This window comes from Myxocyprinus asiaticus, chromosome 29 (genome assembly GCF_019703515.2).
Source record: "Myxocyprinus asiaticus isolate MX2 ecotype Aquarium Trade chromosome 29, UBuf_Myxa_2, whole genome shotgun sequence".
Taxonomy (NCBI): domain Eukaryota; kingdom Metazoa; phylum Chordata; class Actinopteri; order Cypriniformes; family Catostomidae; genus Myxocyprinus; species Myxocyprinus asiaticus.
Window position 1 is genome coordinate 9,772,355 of NC_059372.1, and position 13,866 is coordinate 9,786,220.

Below are 13,866 nucleotides of genomic sequence, written 5' to 3' on the forward strand. Positions count from 1 at the left end.
AGCATTACTTATCTTAGTTAATGTTAGTTAATAAAAATACAATTGTTCAATGTTAGTTCATAGTGCATTAACTAATGTTAATATATATACAATTTTTGATTTTAAAAATGTATTAGTATATGTTTTAATTAATATTAACTAAGATTAATAAATGCTTAATAAGTATTGTTCATTGTTAGTTCTTGTTAACTAATGTTAACAAATGGAACCTTATTGTAAAGTGTTACTGAATATGTTTGTATTATAACAATAGAAAATTTAACTATTCAATCATTGCAACAGCAATATGGTACATTCAGAATTTACAATGGCTTCAGCTGTGGCTTATCCAAGCTGATTTTACAGCCATAAGTTTTCATTTGTATAACAATTATTTGGACAAATATGTATCCCAATTCAACCCCTCCCATTTCCAATTGGTATTGTGGGTCTTACCCAGGTGGCTTGGCTGTGAATATTTGGATGCTCCAGACTAGAGCATCACTGTGACAGTTTGAGGTGGGGAACACTATTATTAGTTTACCTTTCAGCCATGGCATTTTATCACTGTTCCGTCTGACGGTCTCGCTGCTTTAAAAAGAAAGGAAGTTATGCATCTCAATCCGCCCGTTCATATTTCATAGCACCCAGTGTCATAAATACAAGGAGCACGGCTGACCTGAGCTATTAGTTACACACTTCTAGTGGGTGTGGGACATTTTTTTTCTCTGGCAGGCATACGTTCTTCATGAAATTTACTGGAGCTCATTGAGAAATAACAAAAAATAAAGTTAAAATGTTGAAATTTCGTAAGAATAGTTAGGCCTCTTTAACAAATATGATACACTTTGATGTCCTGTAACTTTTTGTAAAGTATTAGAGCCATAAATCCCATGTTTTTTTTATGTGACTACTACTAGTAAATAAATGATTATTTAATGTAAAATGAATCTAGCATGAAACTTAGCTAGTTTTAAACGCATCAAATGTCTGTATCCCCAACAATGAGTGCATTTTTGCATGCACGATCCATACCAATTAAGCCTAATGAGCCAATAACGTGTGTAGTCAGGTAAACACCTTAAATTATGGGTTTTTTTTTGTTTTTTTTAGGGTAAGGTCATAAACGGTTTAAGCAAAAACCATTTGGCACACTTAGATTTTTGCCTATTACTCCGAATATGCAGTGCTTGTAAACACCTGCTAATCCAATGTGCACAAATGTTGTTAGCATGCCTGTTTACATACTGACGTCAAAAGCAGAGAATGACCCGATGATTTGAAATCTCATGTCAGGTTTCTTACGTTGTCGGATTTTTGGAATAAGCAGCTTGCTATTCAACGTATCATAAAAAGAACAAAAATGTCAAGCTTTGTCCCACTTTTAGCGTGCAACCCTGTTACCATATGATTTTCACCCTATTACAATTTCTTTTTGTTTGTTTTTTTTTACATTTGTTTACATTTTGATACCCAAGACATGATATAATTTGGACCACGCCCGGCTCCAGCTTTAAGATGTAAGATGGGCCATAGGATACTCCGGGTGGGCCAAACAGTTGTAGCAGTGTAGGGGTGGTTGGGGGTGTGGTTGCCAAGGTGGGCCAAGCTCCCCTTGTTGAGCCAGGCCTGATTTGGTCCCTTTTTAAAGCATGGTGAAAAATATAAATAATCAATAATGTAAATAAAATTTCATTTTATAATGTTTTAGACAAATTGTAGTGTTGATTACATTTGTCAAGCTCAACTATTCAGCCCTGCTACTAAAGTTATTGTAAGAAAAATGATCAAACTAATGTTTTTCTTACATTTTTGGGGAATATAAGGTCGTGTCCACACTAATACGTTTTCGTTTGAAAATGCATCTTTTTCTCTACATTTTGGCCTTCCATCCACACTGAGGCAGTGTTTTTGACAGCGAAAACTGAGCTTTAAGAAAATGCTCTCCCAAGTGGATAAAGGTGAAAACACTGGAAATGAAGATATTTGAAAACGATGATGTATTTGTCAAGTGATGCAGTCATGTGATCCTTTCAACCCAAAACAATCAAGATGGTGACCCATATTGTAGTGCCGTTATTGTGCCTGCTATTCACTTTGATAGTGTTGTTAAAGATAAATGTTACTTCGTACAATCTTCAAAATGCATTCCTTCAAAAGTGATGGGAAGTTAACTCGAAACTGCTGTTCCGGCGACGGAACATGAGGACAATTGTGTTTTAGGCCGTACATGGAACGCCGATTTTTCGCTTGCGCAGTAAGGGGATTTAAGAGTTTTCATACGTTTTAGTGTAGACAAGCAACTTTTGGAAAATGCTTGAAAATGGCAGTGTGGACAGAGAGCGTTTTTGGAAACGCCGTTTTCAAACGTAAACGGATTAATATGGACCTAGCTTAATGCTGCATTCCAGACGAAGTCAGAGGTGGGAATATCCGAGTTGAAATTTCCCACTTCCGACCTCAGTGTGATCCAGTCAATCACACGTCACGGTCACATGAACACAAGCCAAATGCATAAACACACGCACAGTCTTCCAGACAATAGCTAGTTGGCGGTCTAATACCTACAGTATTTCACAAGCAAAATAGGTGAAAACGTAGGCATTGATTGATACACAACATCCTCTTGTACATTTATTGTATATTGCATATACTGTACATTTCCTGCAGTGAAAATACTTTGTAAAAATAAGTTTGTTATTATGCTTCACAAAACCCAGCTCCAGTTTATGCTCGGAGGTCGCTCCATCTTGGAAATGACATCAAATGATGCTACTCGCTGAATTCAGGGATAATCGATCTACCCTGAGTTCACAAGTGGGATGTCCGACTTCAAGAAGCGTTCCTGTCATTATTATCAAGTCGGAGGTGGGAAAATCCAGAGTTCCGAGTTGTCTGGAACACACCATTAGTCTTTCAATAACTATAAGTATTTAGTACCAAACAAGCTAACCAAGTGAAATGTATTTATTTTCTTTATTTTGCAACCCTGTTACTCATTCTGGCATAGTATTTTATTTTATTTATACATTTTATTTGTCTTATTACTTTTTTATTGTATATAATGTTTATTGCTAATCACTCAAATCAGGGTATTTAGACAGTGATTTCAATGTATTTAGACATGTCCTAAATTTTTGTAACAGGGTTGCAAAAATCACAAACCTCATACTGTATAAAATGAATAGAAAATAAAACTGCTCATACAATATTTAGTTAGACCTCCTGAGGAGACTTTTTTTAAAAAAAAAACATTTTTGTTTGTTGAAACACACAAAAACATTGCCTGATGTGTGAAAGAGAAGTTAAAGAAGGACAAAAGATGAAAGCAATACAAAATAAACCTCCGGCCAAGAGTACAAGTATCCATGTAATATCAGGTGAGACTTGTACTACAGTCAGCTGTGTGAGACGGGGGTCACTGGAAGGCCGTGTGTAAGCTGCATGTGTATTCGAACAGCAGGTCAGATTGTAGGTCAATAGTGACTAGCACTACAGGGAGTCACTGTTTCCCCTTAGCATGTCTCATAAGATTTGGTCACATAACTTGCCTTCCTCTGCCCTCTTTCTCTCTCTCTCTTTCTTGCTCTCTGTCTGTCATTCTCTAATGCTATGGAGAATAAACAGAGGTCTCTCGCTCGCTCCCTTTCCAGTTTTGTCTTCATCTGTGCTCTCAGAGAGACAAAGCCAGCACTGTAACAACCACTTACTGGACTAACAGTGTCTGAGACACAAAAAGAAATACAGAATCTGTATGCCACTCATTGTATTGTCTCGCAGAGCCAAACTTTTGACTATTGGCAAATTTTGGTCTACTTTGCAATTTATCAAATTTATTGATGTGAAGTTTTAAGGTGCTGTGTGTAATTTTCCCCTGAAATTTCCCTAAAAAAGTGGCTCTGTGGTGCAACCCAAACATTGTCCTGATATAGCAACAACCAATGGATTTTGCAACCCATCTTACTTCCATAAAGTAAATCCATTATTTATTTCCAAGTGAATATTCATCAACACCCAAAGAAAATGTAGGGTATGACTTGATTGTATCCATCGGTAATCGATTGGATCACGAAATGTCATCTTTATATGTCAGGTAATTGGAGGGGAAGGGTTGAAATATAAGATGGCTATATGATGTCAGCCAAAAAGCATTAAGTCGTTTCAGAAGCGAAGCAAGTCATTACATTTTGAAACATAAAAGTTTACAAATACTTTTTTTATTTTTTATTATTTATTTATTGTGTGCTGTTTATTCGTTCACAATAATACCAGTAGGCTTGTGTTAGTATACATTTTTCATATCATGGTAATTAGGGATTCACCAATACATTTAGGCCGATATTTTGCCACTTACCTTATTTTGTCATCAGGTCACTGTTTTACTTAGGTAAAAACTATTTAATTATGCATTAAAAATGTACAAAGAGGCACAAAAGCTTTATTACTGTTCTAACAATAAATAATTTCCATTGAACATGGATTGGATCTGTTGAACACATTCCAAAATTTTACCCAGAGCCACAATGAAAGATAAATAGTAGATAAAAAAGCAAACTTAACTTTCCAGTTGAAAATAACAGATATATGAACTGTATATAGAACATTAAAAAAATCATACCATTAATATGTTGGGCAATTCCACGGAAATGTCAACCACATCATGAAAAAATAAAACGTTTTAACCAAAGTAACAACCCCCACTTTTAAATTCTATATTATAATGTTATAATGGATAGTTGATTAATAAATAAAACAATCATGTCGGTAGTTTTTCATATCGGCATTTTTATGCTTTTAACCGTTATGCCGATGGTTTTAATTTGTCCAACAATTGGTCGAAAATTAACGGCAGCTGATACACTGGTGCATCCTTAGTGAGAATTGCTAAAGCTTTTATCATGGTATGTGGTATTATGGTGGTATCGTTTTACATTAGAAAACCAGCTGAAACATAAGCAAACTTTATTGTTGTTATTATTGACAAGTTTAGTTGCGTTTTTAAACACCAAATTTGCATTTTAAATTAAAAGGTCACAAATAAAGTAAACTTGAACATTTAAAAAACTAAATGAACTGTTAAATAAAAATACACACAACAAAATTAAACAGAAATAAATATACACAAGTGGTCACTGTCTTAAAATATTTCCACTCTTTCCTCCTTCAGCCATGCTTCTCCCGATCAACTTTTTTTTGTTGTTTACATTTTGCATAAATATTACAAAATATTTATAAATGATAATAAAATTTACCATCCATAAATAATACTTACCTGACATAAAACTTTATTTTGCATTATTTATTTTTTATAAAATATACCAACAACAACAGTTTTGTCCTTATAACAGCGCCAGTCACTGTGTCACTTGAGATGAGTTTCCATCTCTCTGTGAAATTGCAGTTGACACAAAAACGTCCTGGTTACTTTCGTAACCTCTGTTCTCTGATGGAGGGAACGAGACGTTTTGTCGATGTAGTGACACTAGGGGGGTCACCCTTGGGAGCCCCAAATACCTCTGATCTTTGAGCAAAGGCCAATGGGAACTGGCGAGTGGAATTTGCATGCCACTCCCCGGACATACGGGTATAAAAGGAGCTGGCTTGTAACCACTCATTCAGGTTTTGTGCTGAGGAGCCGAGACAAGGTCCTGGCCATTTCAGCTGGTAGTTCAATGTTGTGGCAGGAGGGACACAACGTCTCGTTCCCTCCATCTGGGAACGGAGGTTACGAAAGTAACCAGGGCATTCCCTATCTATCACTCACTCAACGTTGTGTCGATGTAGTGACACTAGGGGTCCCTATACAAAATGGCACGACTAACTGAACTGTGTTACGTGGACTGGCGGTGCGAGACGTGCAGACCTTGTGTGCCTCGTAGCCAGTGCACCCGGCCGTCATGTAACCTCTCCCAACGCTCTTACAGGCATCACACTGTCCCCTGCACCTTGGGGACGGGTCGACTGCCCAAAAATAGGGACCGGCTGAACCAGCTACTGCCTCTTCTCCTTTTTCTCCCCAAAAAGAACGAAATCGTTCAGCTGGGGGCCATGTAGTGGTCTGTGTCGGGTGTTCCTCCGAAGGGGAGGACATCGCAGAGACCACACCCCACCCGGAGGGGGGGATTTGAGTGGAAATACGTCACATGGTCTTACCGAGTTTTGTCGGAAGTATCTCATGTGGAGAAGTCCCATGGTAGGTCCTACCCGAGGGGGGAGGAGCTCTACAAACACGGTGACCAGGGGAATGCAGATTACCAACAGGGAAACCATTTTGCAGAAGATACATCACACAGGGTTACCACCAGTGCATGTGGAGCACCCACCCCAGCACAGGGCCTAGTTAGCACACATAGATTTTCTCCAAAAACCCATCTGCCACAGGGCTAAGGAGGAAGGTCATCCAGGGTCCACGACTTTGTGAACACGACTGGGAGTCAAAGCGCACGTCTTCACCTCGGGGAGGGGAAAGGCGCTATGCGCAAGCGGTACACCTGGCCAGCTGTCCCAGGACTTACCTGCGCATACCTTACAACACACGGGATGAGACCGGCTCAACCCGGAGATTGTAAAACCTCGCAAAGGTGTTGGGTGTTGCCCAGCCCGCTGCTTTGCAGATGTCTGCTAAAGAGGCACCATTGGTCACGGCCCAGGAGGCCGCCACACTCCTAGTAGAGTGGGCTCATAGCCCCAAGGGGGGCGGCACATCCTGGGTGTGATATGCCATTGCGATGGCGTCAATGACCTAGTGGGCGATCCTCTGTTTGGAGACAGCGCTCCCTTTCCGCTGTCTGCCAAAGCAGACAAAGAACTGCTCAGAGCTTCTAAGGCTCTGCGTGTGATCCAAATAGATGTGTAAAGCATGCACCGGACACCTCCTGGGGCAGCACTTGCAGGTTCACCACCTGATCCCTAAATGGGGTGGTGGGAACCTTGGGCACATAGCCTGGTCGGGGTCTCAGGATCACGTGAGAGTAGCCCGGACCGAACTCCAGGCACATTTAGCTAACAGAGAATGCCTGCAGGTCCCCCACCCTCTTGATGGAAGTGAGCGCAGTCAGGAGGGCAGTCTTTAAAGAGAGTGCCATTAGCTCAACTGACTCCAGGGGCTCGAATGGAGCTCCCTGTAGGCCCCGAAGGACCACAGAGAGGTCCCACAAGGGGATGAGGCGCGATCTGGGGGGATTCAACCTCCTATTGCCTCTCAGGAACCTGATGATCAAGTCATGCTTCCCCAAATACTTACCGTCTACTGCATCATGATGTGCCAATATAGCAGCTACATACACATTCAAGGTGGAGGGGGACAGCTGCCCCTCCAGCCACTTCAAGGCATACAGGCATCTTGTAGAGGGAGCCCTGGCCTGAGTGATCGTGTCTACCACTGCAAGTGGTAGGCCACTTAGGTCTTCCACGTCCCATCCAAGGGCCAGACATGGAGGTTCTAGAGGTCTGGTCACGGGTGCCAGATGGTGCCCCGTCCCTGAGAAAGAAGGTCCTTCCTCATGGAAATTCGCCAGAGAGGGGCTGTCACGAGGAGCGTGAGGTCCGAGAACCAAGTCTGGGTAGGCCAGTAGGGTGCTACTAGGATGACCTGCTCCTTGTTCTCCCTGACCTTGCACAATGTCTGTGCAAGTAGGCTCACTGGGGGAACACACACTTGCACAGCCCCAGGGGCCAGCTGTGTGCCAGCGCATCTGTGCCGAGGGGAGCCTCGGTCAGAGAATACAAGAGCGGGCAGTGGGAGGATTCCCGGGAAGCGAACGGGTCTAACTAACACAGCTCCTGCATCAATCCTGGGTTAGGACTACCCTCGTGCAGTTCTTTGAGTGCCTTGGCTTGGTGCACTTGCAGGAGAGCCATGGCATACAGGGCAGAGGTGGCCTGCCCAGCAGCACCGTAGGCCTTAGCCGCCAGTGATGACATAAGCCTACAGGCCCTGGACGGGAGCCTCGGGTGGGGCGCGGCCGTGAGTGGCGCTCTGGGCCCAGGATCCAGTCATCGAGTCACGAGGGTTCAGGGGGGAGCGGAGGATTCCACTCCAGCCCGACGCTCGCAGCCGCCCAGGCAAGCATGGCTGCCAGCTCCGCGTCAGCCTGCGACTGGGCTACCGCACCCGAGGGTGGGAGCCCAGCCAAGTCCTCCACGTCGGACTGGACGAGCCCGCTCTCCGATGCTGCTATCGACAACTCATCCTCTTCGCGAGCTCCGAATGAGATCACCAACCCGCCCTGAGACGAGCCCGCGGTCTCATCCCAGAACTCGACCGGGGCACACGAGCGTGCTAGGGAATGGGAGGTCCATGGGGGGTTTCCCGGCAGAGAAGCTCACATTGAGGTCCCCAAATTGCCCCAGTGCTAACCGTCTCTGCCTCATACCCGTAGGTGGAAGGACCAAGGTGGGGAGCCGCTGGGGTGGCTTTCCCTCTGACGAAAGAAAGCCGCGACCGCAACGTTACCATGGTCATGTTCTCACAATGAGGACACGAACCATCCATGAAAGATGTCTCCGTGTGGGAAGCATCCAAACACGTGAGACAGCGATCGTGGCTGTCAGAAGCGGAGAGATAGCGACCGCAACCAGGAATAATACACAAACGAAAAGGCATCTTGAAAAAGATGCTTCGTAAGTGCCACTCTTTTCCTTAGTAGGAAAATATACTCTTTGTGAGGAAAGAATATACTCTTTTAGCTGCTGAAGCGCCTAGGAGCGTTCTCTGCATAATGTAAGAGGGGGAGAAACCACTGTAATGTGCCATAAATCCAACGGCTTCACTGGATATTAGAGGTGAATGGATCGGCAGAGTAATTCAGCTCGCTAAACACAACTGCTCGGCTCTGAAGAGAAAATCTGGTTGCAAGCCAGCTCCTTTTATACCCGTATGTCCGGGGGAGTGGCATGCAAATTCCACTCGCCAATTCCCACTGGCCTTTTCTCAAAGATCAGAGGTGTTTGGGGCTCCCAAGGGCGACCCACCTGGAGTCACTACATCGACACAACGTTGAGTGAGTGACAGATAGGGAACCATGCAGACACATTTTTGATTTTGAGTTCTGGAGAAAGAATTTAATCTATATAAACTTCCTATGATAAAGCTTAAAGAGGTAAGCTGTTAAAAGATACGTGACTCGTGACAGATGTTTTCGTAAGATGCTTTGAATGTCTTTCTTTTGAATCACCCATATCACTTACACCAGTGAGGGTCATAAGCGAGGGATATCAATCTTACAATTCAACTTAAACAATTTATTATGTTGAAGTTTCTTATAAAGTTATAAAGTCCCTGGTAACTTTATAAGGTTTGTATGTCTTTTATTTAAATAGCTCGCAAATACTGAGTGCCATTGTCGTTCTTAAAATTTGACTTATGTACAGTATCATATTTCTGTATACTGTAAAGTTACCATTCAATGGTTAGTTGGCAAATAGCCAAAGCAAATAATGACTTGCGATTGACACTTGGCGAGTTTTAATTTTGGTCTTTGGTTGGGAATCTTGACTCATGGATGGAAATGAAGCTACAGCGTTTTCACAAAAATCTATTTGGCCAATAGGTGATCTAGATTTTTTCCCCACATTTTTTAAGTGTCCATAATAACATAACATATGTTGTATACTGTATTAATGAATACTGGCACATGTCTAAAGACCAGTAATGTGCATTAAAGTGTTAGTTCACCCAAAAATAAAAATCCTCTCATGATTTACTTACCTTTAAGCCATCCCAGATGTGTATGATTTTCCTTCTTCAGCAGAACCAAAGTGAAGATTTTTGTAAGCACATTTCAGCTATTTTTGTCCATACTATGGAACTAAATGGGTGCCATCAGTCTGCTAACTATTTGACAGTCCAAAAGTCATTTTTAGGCAGCATAAAAGTAATCCACACGACTCCAGTCGATCAAATAATGTCTGCTGAAGCAAATCAATAGGTTGGTGTAAGAAACAAATCAATAGTTAAAACGTTTTTAACTTTAAATCGTTGCTTCTGTTTGCTGTTTGAAATTACCTAACTCTCGCGTGATGTTCATTCATCTGTTGTATACGAAGCGAGCGCTTCCGACTTCTCGCGTGAATGCGCCATTGCACTTACATCACTGATGCGTTGACTGCTGGCAGGAAGTGATTTTTTTTAAAGTTAATAAAGCTTTAATTATTGATTTATTTTATATATATATGTGCTTATAAAAATCTTCACTTAGGTTCAGCTGAAGAAGGAAAGTCAAGGATGGCTTTAAGGTAAGTAAATCATGAGAGGATTTTCATTTTTGGTGAACTAACCCTTTAAGAAAGTAAATACATGTGGACTTTAAAGCAAAAGTCAGGCTGGAGTTGTTTGGAAGTATCTACGGTGACTTTTTTCTTCAGCAATCTGTCAACAAGTCACTTTCCTTTCAAAGCAGGCAACCAGAAATGTAGGCTCATCACCCTTCAATTAGAGCCGTGACCACCTAGAAATCCTCGATTGACATTTCTCTCTTGATTGTGTCTCATCCATTTTTTAATTGTGCTCATTCTCTATCGGCCATTCCCATGAGGTGGGTGGACTGCAGTGGTGGCCACTGCCATTTGTCAGGGATGACAGGAGAAAGGAGAGAGAAAGAGGGAGAGAGAGAGAAAGAGAGAGAGATAGTGGCACCATGCCACTTCCAACCCCAGTGCTGATGTGTCAGTCTTATCACACAGCCAAGCGCTCCGGAGGCGACATCCTCCACTGAATCAGTGACATTTCACGGATGGTGCAAATCTATCCGTCTTTGTCAAGCGTCCCTTCATCCCCGCGCAACCACACATCGTTTTCGCATTCCAGGAGTTAGCATATTGATCACAGAAGAGGCAGTGAAGTGTAGAAGCCATTTTTTGGGCTAAAATGGGTGGCTTTAGTCTACTGGTCACTGTCAGTTTCCAGTGAGGTGAGTTTTAATTCCTCCGTATGGGTGGTCCGGGTCACGGATGACACAGCATGTTGGTATGCTGAATGGAGGAATGTTTTTTTATTCAAAGTCTGCAGTTGTGGACACTCTGTTTTCATGACTTGATGTGGAACACTGAGCTATGTGAATGCAGTGTAGATGTTCAGCAGCAGTGCTCATGTGAACATTTGTGAAAATAAAGGCTCTTTAATGACTCCATGTAGTGGTTCGCAATTTTGTTTGTCTTGTGTTGATGTATTCCTATTGAAACAAGAAGTTGGGGCAGGTCAGGACATATTGAAGGGCGTTTAAAAAAAAGAAAATAAAAAAGACTGGTTCCTAAAGTAAAAATCCCAGTAAATTTCTCCATACTCTAATGTATTTTTAATGATAACTTTTAAAAACAGACCTAACATGAGCTCCGAGGTTATTAAGCGATGGTATATGCGCCTGTTGAAGCCATCAGTCTGCGTTATTTCAACATAATTTTCAAAAAATCATGTTCAATAGTGGATTTTCTGGTGACGGGCTACACTACCCTTAATCCTGGAGAAAAAGATCCACAAATCAGAGAACTGCAGCAAAAAATGTGCACAAAAAGAGCTCTGCAACGACCGCCTACTCTTACGATGCAATTGAGTCTGTCTTCCTACACTCTCAAACGATATATTTGTATGTAACACAGTTCGTAATGGGTTGCAAAGAGGAAGCAGGTGACGGCGAATCCAACTCAAACGGTATTTATTTTATAACACAGAATTGGCTTTTCAGCTCTTCACTCAATAATCACGCTTTTCAGTGCACACTGCTCTCCCTCACTGGCATCCGGCTCTTAAATCCATCTCCAACTCTCACTGCAATGACAAACAGCAGTTAGAGACAATCATTGTCAAGTGATGATCCTTAGCATTCTCATCTCCTGATCTCACTCTCCGTTCACAAGCCAGCGCTCAACCACGCCTCCACCACCACATTGTATTTGTGCTGTCAGTCAATTACATTTTTTAATCGCGATTAATCACATATATTTTTTGTGTAGTTAATCCCAATTAATCACAGATTTTAAAAGTGCTGAAATTTTACACTATATATTTCATTACTTGTCAAAATGCATATATTTTTTATTTTAGTAAAGAAAACTGTGACAATTAAGATGGGTGAGAGAAGGGGGGGGGCACGCCCAGCCCCAATTGGGCTAATCAGCCGAGGAGAGGGATAAATGCGGCGGAACGCAGCAGTTCAGGAGAGAGAGCCACATGCAGCTGCCATGTGTGCGTTTTGTGTCTTTTTGTGTAAGTTTTCATTAAACTATTATTTTGACTGTTCAGCCGGTTTCCCCCTTCTCCTTTCCCATCCTTACCTTGTTACATTGGTGCCGAAACCCGGGAAGGAAGAGGGATGCACTGTCTTGGAGTCCTCGCCACTGCCATCCACCCAAAGGAGCAGCCGCAGCCGTCTGCGAGGGGAGGAGGGGCTCGCTGCCAGGGTCGGAGGAGTTCCCTACCAGCCGCCAAAACGTGGAGGGGTGTTCCATCCGCCAGGGGTCGGAGGACTCACTCCGGTCCGCCCAGGGAAGAGTGGCTGTCGTCCACCAGAGGGTGGAGGAGTGATCGAGGACCACCTCTATCTTGCTGTCGCACCGCTTTGCCCTTTTCCTCTCTTCTTTTTTTTTTCCTCCCCTCGTCCTCCTCCCCAGCCCCAGAGAGGCGGGGAAAAGCCTGCCGGCAGGTGGACCCAGAAGGGCAGTGCCCCCCCTGAGCTTCTGTGTTAATTAAAATATGCCTTACATAGGCTAAAAATACTAGGTTTCTATCACAAGTCCCATCTGGGCTTGTTTTGTACATCAAAAAGCGCTAAGAGCTCCTTTCTCCATCATTTATCACTGACAGAGAAGCGAAGACCACCCATAGTATGTCTATAGGACCGCAGCGTAATGCTGTTTTATGCTAAGCTTGTAGACTCTATTGGTAGAAGGGCTCTGGCGCTGTGTCTGTTTGTGAAATGTGCATCAGTGTAGACTCCGGACGGAAACATTACAAAGGTTCCACCTTTCACACCGGTGTTTATGCTGTATTAACGGTAAATGCGTTAATCGCAATTAAGAAAAATGTACGCGTTAAACTTTTTTAATGAATCGCATGCATTAACACGTTAATTCTGACAGCTCTAATTTGTATATATCGGAATACATTGCAATAAACTTAACATTTATTGTTTCTATACTTATAATCAACAACTTAAAATTATATTTAATATAATATATGTATATTTTTCTATAGTTTTTAATTCAATTATGTCATCTACAATGCATTCCCTCATAAAAGATGTTAAGTACACAGTCCTGTAACTTTGTTCTTTCTGGAAGAAATATGGCTGAAAAAGTGGGCTGACACTGTTGCATTATAGGTTGTTCATATCAGTGTATTGGAATCATCAGAACACGATGATTTTATATTAGGACTTTACAAGGTTCTCCTATCGCATCAGGCTTTTAAATTCCTTTTTGGAACCTTTATTTTAAAATCGCCCTGAAGTGCTGTTCAATTTAGTGTTTTTCCTACTGAAACAGGAAATGGAGATGGGACATTTTGAACTACTTGTCCGATTTATTTTTAAAATAACAAATAGGCTTTAGTTTACGGCCACACACACATACCCCTTTCCACCTTGCTGCTCATGTCAGAGCCTCTTACTGGGGAAACTTGTGAAGTGATCTCAATGCCAGCCAGCTTTCCCAAAGGCTTGAGAATCGAACGATGATCTAACTGACAATGTTAATCCATAACCAGCCCACAAACGCACACAGCGCATCATGGTCTTTGCTTATGACGAGGCTGGAGCTGCTGTGCAAGTCAAATGCAGATGAATGAGAAACAAGCAGGTAAAAGATGATATAATAAGTATATAATAAGAATAAGAACACTTACTCGAGCAATACATCCCAGCTGCACACAATATATAAATAAACTCCAGCAAC